Source organism: Tursiops truncatus, chromosome 18 (genome assembly GCF_011762595.2).
Source record: "Tursiops truncatus isolate mTurTru1 chromosome 18, mTurTru1.mat.Y, whole genome shotgun sequence".
Taxonomy (NCBI): domain Eukaryota; kingdom Metazoa; phylum Chordata; class Mammalia; order Artiodactyla; family Delphinidae; genus Tursiops; species Tursiops truncatus.
The window spans coordinates 41,499,541-41,512,183 of record NC_047051.1 but is presented as its reverse complement, the minus strand read 5'-3'; the positions used below and the strand labels follow the sequence as shown (position 1 = coordinate 41,512,183).

Below are 12,643 nucleotides of genomic sequence, written 5' to 3'. Positions count from 1 at the left end.
TCAAGTAAATATAGTTTTATATTACACCTATGAAATGTATTCCTCCAAGCTACCATTCCCTACTTACATATGAATTTATTTAAAGTTGATAATGCTTATGATGTAGTTATAACTGCATTGTAAACATTACAGTTGGGACTTTTTCTTACTGTTAATCTTCCCCTTATACTAAGCATGTACCTTTATCCCTGGGTAAGATCACCATTCTGTTCTTGACTCTCCTTATCTGTTTCTTTTGGATTTATTTTGGTAGTTAAGATGTGATCCTCATGTGAAAGATTATAGAAAAGCAACAGAAATGTGAGAATCTCCCCAATTTTCAATGAATTATCCTCTGAGATTGTATTCTTGAACTGATTGCCAGTTAAGGCTGTTTTTCACTGAGATGCCTGTATCATACCTAACATATATGTTCTCAAACAACAGCATAAACACAGACATGTTCAAATGTATGTGAGGAGGAGAAACTAGAACCCAGGACAGTAGCTCCTATGGTAAAAATTTTATTATTCAGGAAATATGACTGACACATCACATGCCTGATATTGGTCATTTTTCAATGAGTTTTGATTCACAGACTATTAAATAAATAAAACTTTGGAGGTTATTGCACTCTCACAAAGTAAATAAACACAAGCAAAAATAAAAACAAACTCATCCAAATACTCCTATATTTTATAATTTGGATTGTGCTTGTATAGTTACTACAAAATTCTCACAGAATAAATATGAATTTGGAACTCATGTGGCGAATTGATAAAATATTGGAAACTATGACCATGGAACTGTGCACCTAATCTAGAACTAAATATTTTACCACCATTATGGAATTTACAATATGATAATGAACAACAGACATTTAACAAACATTAATTTGCAAAAAATGAAAATTATATATGGACATTTTATAATTTGTGTTTTTTTTGAACTTTATAAAAATGTTTTCTAATAAGCATTTCCCAATTCATAAGTATGAAATGAACAAGAAAAGAGATACTAGATATACAATATAACAACATTGGAAGCAAAAGTAGCACATGACAATGCAAAAGAGGTTAGAATTACAGAAAACCTCATTTTCTATATACACCACTAAAATTATATATCAAAAGATTTATATGCACCATTTATTAAAAACATAAAAAAACTTATACCAAACACAGGATATTAGATAGCTTTTTCTCCCTGATACGACTCAGGATATTTAACTTACCTCATTTATTTTCTAAAAGCAAGATGAGCTTAAAAACCTTTTACTATAACAATTTTAGCAATAGATTTTTTCCATCTTTTCTCTATGGCACAGCATTGAAAATCCAAATAACAAATATACACAGAATTGCATATTCTGTCATGTCTTTTGTTGAATCTATTAATTCACGTATTTGTTTGTTTTTCAATTTACCCAAGAATTTCAGTTATTTTAGCCTCTGGGAAATATCCTCACATTATAAAACCCACATACAATTTAGAATGATTGACAGGTTCCAATGAGGAGGGATCAAAACTGGACCAGCAGGGGGCATATGTCAACAATGATGCACAAATATATTCCAGAATAGAATATAGAATGCTTTTATGTATCCTCCTATATTTTTCACGGGTGCCTAATTTTCTTGAATCTGAGAAAATAGTTCATAAGCTGAAAAGAATAAACAATGTAATAAATCTAAAGAGGGTAAAATCCATTGAATGAAAAGGCAGAGTTGACGATATGAAGATGTGCTACATTGAAAGTGAATTAAACAACAAAAGATTTTTTTCAATAGGTCTTGAAATATAGCATGATCAATAATAGCAGAGTTTGTACCACTAAGACATAATGGAAGGAATTAAATAATAGCCTACAATATCAATATAGAGATAAGCTTATAAGCAATATAAGCTTTATTTCTGAAGTTATCATGTAGGAAGTTGCAGATAAAATGTCAGAAGTGAAAACAAATCTTCATAGAAGCCATATGAATATTTTCTTTAAAATAAGCACATGCAGATTAAGGTAAGTAATGATGGACACAGTGAGAACTTCTTTATTACAAAATATGTTAATAAATGTCAATCATACTTCTAAGAAAAGTTATGAATGTAGAATGGTTATGAGCTAATAAAGTAAAAGCATAGTTCCTTAATATTTCATATCATCACTGATTTAATTACAGGTAGAGCTGAACGGAAGATTAATAGGATACTGAAAATGTCTATGTCACAATTTGTCCTCATTTAGAGATCTTGTCTCTCTTTCAATTGTCTTTAAAATTTCGTTATGAATACCTATTGCTCTTTTATGTGAACCCCAAGTATTTTCTAACTTGCCAATTTCGGCAGGCTAAGGATGGCTTAGCACAAAAGGATGGTTTAGCACATAAGGATCCTTGCACGTAAGGATGGCTTCAAGGTGTGTGGGCTATGCAGTTGTTCAGGGCTTGCACATGGTAGGGTCTCACACTTGGTTTAATGTTCTACTGCTACTGACTTGAAATTCTTAATAATTTTTTAACAGGAGTCCCACTTCTTATTTTTCACTGGGCGCTGTAAATTATGTAGCTAGTCCTGCATGCCTCCCTTTCAGTTGAAAATCTCTTTTGCTCTTTCTTCCTACTTCTCCACAGAGGCACATTTCAGAGAAATTCTATTCCAGTAAAACTATCTTTAAGGTGGATCGCTATCACTTTCTTTTATTTCCTCTGTGTGGAAAATTTCTGAAGGATATTCTAAATTGTCTACAGATGTGACATCATGTGATTATTACTGTTGCCTAGGGATTCCTCTATTGTTTTTTTCAAGCATTTCATTGCTATATATTAAGTTAGAGAACTCAATGTAACATAGATATGTGAGGAAATGATGGACATAATGGTTTTAGAATCATTATAGGGCATTCATTGGGAGATAACTAGGAGGCATTTGGTGAAATAGTCTGCAGTTTAGGAGATTGATTTAAGATGGGAGTCATCAGCATTAAAGTTTTTCAGGAAGCCATGGCTGTGATGTCAGCTCTAAGGATGAGTGTACAAAGTAAGAAGTTTAAAGCCAGAACCCTTGGAAATGCTGACTTACAGGGTTGCAACAAGAAGTCCATACTAGACAAATATAGCATATCTGTAGAAAGAAAAAAAAAAAAGTTGAGAGAACACAGTAACAAAATATAGAAGATTGCAACTCCTTTATTGTCTTATAATATTTATTATTATATTTATAATATTTATTTTTATATATTTATTATTTATAATATTTATTATTAATATTGTCTTATTAATATAAGACCACTGCTCCTTTGTGTGTCTCATATTAATGTCAAATTGGATTGTTCCCCACTTTTTGAAAGAAGTTTATCCTGTTTTCCAAAAATTTCCCACTTTTCTTGTCAAAGTATTTCTATATTAAAGATCATGTTCAAATATCACTATGTGCTCTAGTCTCTGATTTTTAGACAGGGTTGTTATTCTGCTAATATCCCTAGAACTGTCTTTCTATGTCTCTTTTATCTCTTAGTTTGCATTGTCATAGGAATTTTCTTTGCTGTTTTCACTTTTTCTAATGCCTTATAGATGGTTTTATGAATAATACTTGCCTAAATATCCTAGAATGGTTTTCAGAAAGTAATGTAGTCCAGTGTACATATGCATATGTTTATGAATATATATTAAATAAAAAAATAGATTGTTAGAATTGAGCTTAGCCTACCTACATGAGCAAAAGAGCTGGTGGCCTTGGCCCAGAGCCTGTGAGTGCCTCCAGGCACTCTAGTCCAAGGCCTGCAGACGCCAGTCCCATGCATGGATGTGACCACTGGAGCAGGCACATTGGAGTTCTTGACCCTTGCAGAGTGCTAATGCCAGATAGAGATGCACCTCTTTCTCTCTCACACTTAGGTCCAGATTTTCAGGCACCAGACCCAGAGCAATCTTGACTATTACCAACTCCCCTGCACTCTGAAATATACTTCATAATCTTCTAGGATCTCCAGAGCAAAGCTGTCTTTGAATAGGATTTTAACTTCATTGGACCATAGAGCAGAATGCACCAAAGAGCAATATTTCAAAAGAGCAGATTGCAAGATGGATTCAACAGCAGGTCCAGGGGCATACATTAGTGGTACAAGTTAGTGTTAATCTCTGTCCAACCTATCATTATCCAAACTATCCCTTGTGGACATGATGAAACCATCATGTTAGTACCTGTATCTGGGACACAGAATATTTGTAGCAGATACAGTTGGTTCCATTGAGATAGATCCAGATCTGGGAGTAAAAGAAAGGACAGACTTTGCAAGGGTCAGATGCATCATATCATCATCCAGCAGCCACAGACAGCTGTCACTACCAGTCAGACACAAACACAGCAGCAGATCACTCTCTAGGGGCAGCAAGTAGCACAGACTGTTGAAGGACAGACCATCTTCTATCAGCCATTTAAGGAAGATGGCATCACTCACTGGAAAGGCATGATCCAGCAGCAAGTTTGATAGGGGCACAGACTGTTCAGACAGGAGCCAAAACCAACACAACCAACAAAGGTCTATCATAATTCTACCAGTGGCAGGTTATGTGATCAATTCAGGAGGGACGGTCATGGTGGTGTTTGGAGCTGGCTCTGTGCGTGCTATCTAAGGTATCCCTTTACTGGGACAGAGATATTTGAAGAAGAGCCTCTATGTGAATGCCAAACAGTATCATCATCTTTGTAAGAGGAGGCAAGTTTGGGATAAACTAGAGGCAGAAAGGAAATTCCAAAGGAAAGAAGGAAATACCTGTGTAAGTCATGCCGTAGCAGAGAAATGCGATGAAAGTAGGGAATTTTTCTCTGCAAAAGAAAATGATAGTCTTTCATATGCAGGAGACACACCAAATAAATGAAAGAAAGAAAGAAGGAAGGAAGCAATTACACAGCACAGGTCATCTGAGGATTTTTCTGCCAGGCCATGTGATGGAGATGATCAAGATCATATTCCTTGCCACTGTTTCTCACTGTTCCTGGAAATTAATCAACTCTTTGGAAGGGATAAAATTCCCTTCAGAATTTAGATAATCACAAATGAATGTATTCTGTCCTTTTGTACAGGGCAAATCTCACTTAGTTGTTTTTTCTTTTTTATGTCTTTATTGGAGTATAATTGCTTTACAATGGGGTGTTAGTTTCTGCTTTATAACAAAGTGATTCAGTTATACATATGCATATGTTCCCATATCTCTTCCCTCTTACGTCTCCCTCCCTCCCACCCTTCCTATCCCACCCCTCCAGGCGGTCACAAACACCAAGCGGATCTCCCTGTGCTATGCGGCTGCTTCCCACTAGCTATCTACCTTACATTTGGTAGTGTATATATGTCCATGCCTCTCTCTCGCTTTGTCACAGCTTACCCTTACCCCTCCCCATATCCCCAAGTCCGTTCTCCAGTAGGTCTGTGTCTTTATTCCTGTCTTACCCCTAGGTTCTTCATGACATTTTTTTTTTTAAATTCCATATATATGTGTTAGCATACAGTATTTGTCTTTCTCTTTCTGACTTACTTCACTCTGTATGACAGACTCTAGGTCTATCCACCTCCCGCTTAGTTTTTAATAAGAGGCTCAGTATTATAGTTTCAGCAACATCCTGCAAATTGAAATTGCAAGCCTTTGTTTCAACCCTTTACTCCAGGCCTTTTGCAGACAGTGGATAACATTGACACTTCATAGATTAGGATGAATCAAGTGACATATGTCAGCCCAGTAGTAACATAGAAACACTGATGTTAACTGGTGAAACTGACTGTCCAACTCAGAAGATGAGAGCAAATTTAATCTAAACTGCAATCAGAGAAGCCAGAGCTTTCCCACGGGAATTTGGTTAGACAACATCCATCTCTCTTGTTGGCTAGTTCATTCTGACTAACTGTACGGACATTTTTTATTTATTTGTTTCAAGCATCTAATAAAACCTACTTTTCTGTGAAATACACTTTGAGGAATACTGAATTAAGTTTTAATTCCTTTTTTTATGGAATAAAACATATGAAGCTGATGTGTTCATATACATGGGAAATAAATGACACATTTATTTATTTATTTTTAACATCTTTATTGGGGTATAATTGCTTTACAATGGTGTGTTAGTTTCTGTTCTATAACAAAGTGAATCAGTTATACATATACATATGTTCCCATATCTTTTCCCTCTTGCATCTCCCTCCCTCCCACCCTCCCTACCCCACCCCTCCAGGCAGTCACAAAACACCGAGCTGATATCTCTGAATGACACATTTATTAATACAGAAATGTTTTGATAGCAAATAGAGATATTTGATATGATTTTTATATTATTAGTGTTTTTGACATATGAATAATATATATTTGTAATATTGTGGCTACTTGTGATGGCAGTTCTCTATTTGTATTTCTGAAATCATAACTTTCAATATACTAAGAATGTACACTTTTTCTTTTTTCTCTGTCTTCCTAATTCTTAATATTCATGTTTTAGAATCTCATTAAGAGTTCTTATTTTTTGATCCAATTCTCTCTCCCACACTATTGGATCATTCTCTCTTACTTCTGTCCATGTTAACCCAAGATAAGGATACACTGAGGACAATCTCACTGTAGATATTTGCAATGGAACATCATTCCAGTTGATATTAAATAAATCTCCCCTCCACCTGAGAATTTCATTCACTTCCTTCCTATTTTCTTCATCAAGGCCTTTCCTGGACAGTCTTAATCCAAAATAAGTGACCATCCTGTCACTTGCCTTTCCCTATCTCTTAAGATCTACTTATGGTTTAGGCAATGCTATGAAAGTGTTCCTAAATATATTTACCTATGCACATTCATGGAGCTATGGAATTTTGTCATAAAGGATGAGTCTTTAAGCCTGAGTTAAAGCGTGAATTTCTAAACAATGTTATAAATACATCAAAACAAAATTTTGATGTAGTCCACTGGTCTATTTTTGCTTTGGTTCCATATGCTTTTGGTGTCATCTACAAGAAATCATTGTGAAGACCTAAGTTAGGAAGGTTTTCCCTATGTTTTATTCTGGAGTTTTACAGTTTCAGGTTTTACATTTAAGTCTTTAATCCATTTTGTATACTTGTGTATTTTTGTGTATGGTATAAAATATGTATGCAAATTTATTCTTTTGCATTTGAGTATTCAGTTTTCTCAACAACATTTGTGGAAGAGACTATCTTTTTCTCATTGTGTATTCTTGGCACCTTTATCAAAATTGACCATAATGTGTGAATTTATTTCTGAGCTCTCTATTCTGTTCTATTGATTTATGTCTGTCTTTATGACAGTACCATACTGTTTTAATGACTGTAGCTTTGTAATATATTTTGAAATTAGTAAGTGTGATGTCTTCAGTTTTATTCTGTTTTCAAAAAATTGTTTTGGCCATTCAGAGTCTGTTTTAGTTTTATATTATTAAAACTGTATTTTCTAATTCTGTAAAAATTGCCAGGACTTCCCTGGTGGTGTGGTGGTTAAGAATCAGCCTGCCAATGCAGGAGACATGGGTTTGATCCCTGGTCTGTGAAGATCCCACATGTTGTGGAGCAACTAAGCCTATGCATCACAACTACTGAGCCTGCACTCTAGAGCCCACGAGCCACAACTACCAAGCCTGCACTCCACAATCACTGAAGCCCACATGCCCTAGAGCCTACATACTGCAATTACTGAGCCCACACATGAAAACTACTGAAGCCCATGTGCTCTAGTTTCCATGTGCCACAACTAATGAGCCTGAGTGCTGCAACTACTGAAGCCCATGAGCTTAGAGCCTGTGCTCTGCAACAAGAGAAGCCACCGCAGTGAGAAACCCATGCACCACGATGAAGAGTAGGCCCCGCTCACCAAAACTAGAGAAAGCCTATGCACAGCAATGAAGACCCAATGCAGCCAAAAAAAAAAAAAAGTGCCATTGAATGGGAAAAAAAAAAATATTAGCAAGCCATATATCTGAGAAGAGGTTAATATCCAAAATATAAATAGAATTCTTACAACTTATAGGGAAAAAAACTATTAAAAATGGGCAAATAACTTGAATAGGCTTTCTCCACAGAAGACATACATTGGCCAATAGGTACATGAAAAGATTCTCAACATTACTAGTAATCAGGGAAATGAAAAAAAAAAAAAAAGTACCACCTTACCCATGCTAGGATGGCTAGTATTAAAAAGATAAGAGATAACAAGTATTGGCAAGGTTCTAGAGGAAAGGGAAGCTTGTACACTTTTGGTGGGAATGTAAACTGGTTTAGCCACTATGGAAAACAACATGGGAGTTCCTCAAATATTAAAAATATAACTACCTTATCTAGTATTTCCAGTTTGGAATATATTTATCCAAAGGAAATAAAATCAGCATCTGAACTGATTCTTATAGATAAGAATTATCTATACTCTCATGTTTATTACAACATTATTTACAATAGCCAAGATATGGAAATAATTTAAATGTCTATAGACAGATGAATGAATAAAGAATATGTGGTTTATACAGGCAATGGAATATTATTTAGCTTGAAAAAAAATGAACTCTTGCAATATGTGGTAAAATGGATAAACACGAGGAAATTATGTTTAGTGAAATAAGCTAGTAACAGGAGGACAATTACTGCATGATTCCACTCACTCATGTGGTTTAGAATATAGTTATACACATAAAAGCAGAGAATAGAATACTGAAGGCAGGGGAATGAAGAGTTGCTATTCAATGGGAGTAAAGTTTCACTTATGAAAATGATTAAAGTCTAGAAATCACCTGTAAAATAAATAAATAAATAAATAAACAAACAAACAAACAAATAAATAAATAAAACAGTACCCAATAATAATAACAAATTATTGTTGCCTCATTTGTGAACTAGTAGATAAAGAGAGAGGAAAATGTGCTCTATTTCCGACTTTTAAGACCAATGTCAAATGTTGGGAATTTTGGATGTGGTTCAATGAACCCCAGAAGTCACATAAATCTTACCAGTGCAGTAAATAACTTATTCTCCCAGTAAATAACCACAAAGAGGAAATACAAAAAAAAAGGATAACTTCATTCTAACTTATCTCTTTCCAGTACAGTGGAGAGAAAGAATTTCCCCCTACAAAGATTTATAAGGCATTTCATTCAACAATAAGCAGTATTAGGACTTCACACTTCAGGGTCAGTCACACCTCTATTCTTGTTAAAATCAGTTACTATGTATAAATTCTTATCTTAATTGACATCTCTTAAGCATCTTTATATGTTCTTTTTTTTTTTACTATTAATTATTTGCTTCCACAACTGATCTCTTCTCATAATTTCCTCTCACTTTCCTCCATTCTGATAGATCCCTTAAATTCTAGTCTTCCTTAACCCTCTCACCTTTCATTCTTCTAAGCTATTAGTGTTTACTAATATTTTCCACGTTGTGGAAAATATAGAGAATAAAAATATTTGTTTTGGCCCATTTAGTTAAAAGAAAATTGCTTAACCCTGAAGATGACAGGATCAGGGACTAATAACTGCTTTATACCCAACTTATCCATCATGAGGGCTGAAATGATCAATATCTTGGCAGCCTTCTAACACATTTTAACACCCTTGTATTCAGTGATAAACTGGTTGGTGTTTGCTCACATTTTATTACTGATTAATCTCATTGAAATCTTCAAATATCATCTATATGTTATCAGTTTCCATATCTATGTCTCCAAATATGAACTCTCTTTTGAGTTCTAAGAACTATTTATGCAAACAATATCAAACTTATTTACTTAGATATCCATTAGTAATCTCAAATTTAGCCAAAACAAAAAGTCAGAATATCTGACTTCTATGAATTAGATGTTAGTAACATCTCCCCCAGTTATGACAATCAACTGTGGCAATCATTGTGACATTGTCAATGTCACCAGGCTGTGGGGGCAAAATCACAGCCAGTTAAGAACAACTTCATTGAAATGTTCAGCTCAAAAAATAAAAGCCTTTTAAAAGTCCTTTTAAAACTTTTTACCCATCATTTTAAGTGCCTAACAGCTCATTACTTAATAATTATTAAATTGTTTAAGAACTTTGTCACCTCATTTTGGAATATTTCAATTTCTTCCCAACTAATCATCATCATTTTATCTTCTGAAAGTTGGATTGAATCAGTTTCAGTTATATCAAATTAGCACTTCTAAAGCACAGAATTGATAAAAATACTATGCAATTAAAAACCTTTTAGTAAATCCCAATCACTAACAGGATAAATTCTTCAACATGGCCTTTGCTCTGGAATACATGAAAGTCATATGATTAGCCCCTTCACTCCCACTTAATTACAGTACCCTGTGAAGAGTCTTAAAGCAATATACAGAAAAAAAATTAAACATTGAAAAAAATATTTTCAAATTTAAAAATATGTGATTAACAAACACACAAAAAAAATCACTGAAAATAAAGTCTTTATTAGTGTAAAATGCTATAGAGAGATCAAAAATTAAGTTAGAAAAGTATACATTTGATTTATTTAAAAATACAATTTTCTTTAAGAGGTTAAAGCAGAAGTGAGAATTTAGTTGAAGAACAGAAAAACAGAAGTTTAGTTGAAGAACAGAATGAATAAACTGAGACAGTAAGGCAGAAAAAAAGATCTTCAACAAACAAAAGTCCAGGACCAGATGGCTTCACAGGTGAATTCTATGAAACATTTAGAAAAGAGCTAACACCTATCCTTCTCAAACTCTTCCAAAATATTACAGAGGGAGGATCACTCCTAAACCCATATTATGAGGCCACCATCACCCTGACACCAAAACCAGACAAGGATACTAAAAATAAAGAAAATTACAGAACAATATCACTGATGAATATAGATGCCAAAATCCTCAAAAAAAAAATACCAGCAAACAGAATCCAACAACACATTAAAAGTATTGTACACCACAACCAAGTGGAATTTATCACAGGGATGCAAGGATTCTTCAATACATGCAAATCAATCAATGTGATACACCATATTAACAAATTGAAGAATAAAAACCATATAATCACCTCAATAGATACAGAAAAAGCTTTTGACAAAACTCAACAGCCATTTATGAGTTTTTACTCTCCAGAATGTGGGCATAGAGGTAAACTACCTCAACATAATAAAGGCCATATATGACAAACCCACAGCAAACATCATTCTCAATGGTGAAAAACTGAAAACATTTCCTGTAAGATCAGAAAGAAGACAAGGATGTCCACTCTCTCCACTCTTACTCAACATAATTTTGGAAGTCCTAGCCACAGTAACCAGAGAAGAAAAAGAAATAAAAGGAACGCAAATTAAAAAAGAAGTAAAATTGTCACTTTTTGCAGATGATGTGACACTATACAAAGATAATCCTAAGGATGCCACCAGAAAACTACTAGAGCTAATCAATTAATTTGGTAAAGTTGCAGGATACAAAATTAATGTACAGAAATCTTTTGCATTCCTATACACTAACAACAAAAATTCAGAAAGAGAAATTAAGGAAACAATCTCATTCACCTTTGCAACAAAGAGAATAAAATACCTATGAATAAATCTATCTAAGAAGGTAAAAGACCTGTACTCAGAAAACTATAAGACACTGATGAAAGGAATCAAGGATGACACAAACAGATGGAGATATATACCATGTTCTTGAATTGGAAGAATCAATATTGTGAAAATGCCTAAACTACCCAAACCAATCTACTGATTCAATGCAACCCCTATCAAATCACCAATGGCATTTCTTATAAAACTAGAACAAAAAATCTTAAAATTTGTATGGGGACACAAAAGACCTGGAATACCCAAAACAACCTTGAGGGAAAAAACAGAGCTGGAGGAATCAGACGCCCTGATTTCAGACTGCACTAGAAAGGTACAATAATCAAGAAAATATGGTACTGGCACAAAAACAGAAATATACATCAATGGAACAGGATAGAAAGCCCAGAGATAAACCCACAGGTCAACTAACCTATGACAAAGGAGGCAAGGATATACAATGGAGAAAAGACAGTCTCTTCAATAAGTGGTGCTGGGAAAACTGGACAGCTACATGTAAAGAATGAAATTAGAGCACTCCCTAATACCATACACAAAAATAAACTAAAAATGGATTAAAGACCTGAATGTAAGTCTAGACACTATAAAACTCTTAGAGGAGAACATAGGAAAAACAATCTTTGACATAAACCACAGCAAGATCGTTTTTGACCCACCTCCTAGATTAATGAAAATAAAAAGAAAAAGAAACAAATGGGACTTAATTAAACTTAAAAGCTTTTACACAGAAAGGGAAAAACACAAAAAGAAGAAAAGACCACCCTCAGAATGGGAGAAAATATTGGCAAACAAATCAACGGACAAAGGATTAATCTCCAAAATACATAAACAGCTCATGCGGCTCAATATTAAAAAAAAAAACAAAAAAACCCAATCCAAAAATGGGCAGAAAACCTAAATAGACATTTCTCCAAAGAAGACATACAGATGGCCAACAAACACATGAAAAGATGCTCAACATCACTAATCGTTAGAGAAATGCAAATCAAAACTACAGTGAGGTGTTACCTTACACCAGTAAGAATGGGCATCATCAGAAAATCTACAAACAACAAATGCTGGAAAGGGTGTGGAGAAAAGGCAACCCACTTGCATTGTTGGTGGGAA

The 12,643-nt window shown here is 34.3% G+C and overlaps 1 pseudogene; it reads left to right on the top strand.

The window, feature by feature from the left end:
* The first annotated feature begins 2,942 nt into the window (after window positions 1–2,942).
* Window positions 2,943–4,856, top strand: LOC101323985 (nuclear transcription factor Y subunit alpha pseudogene; annotated as a pseudogene).
* Window positions 4,857–12,643: the final 7,787 nt, after the last annotated feature.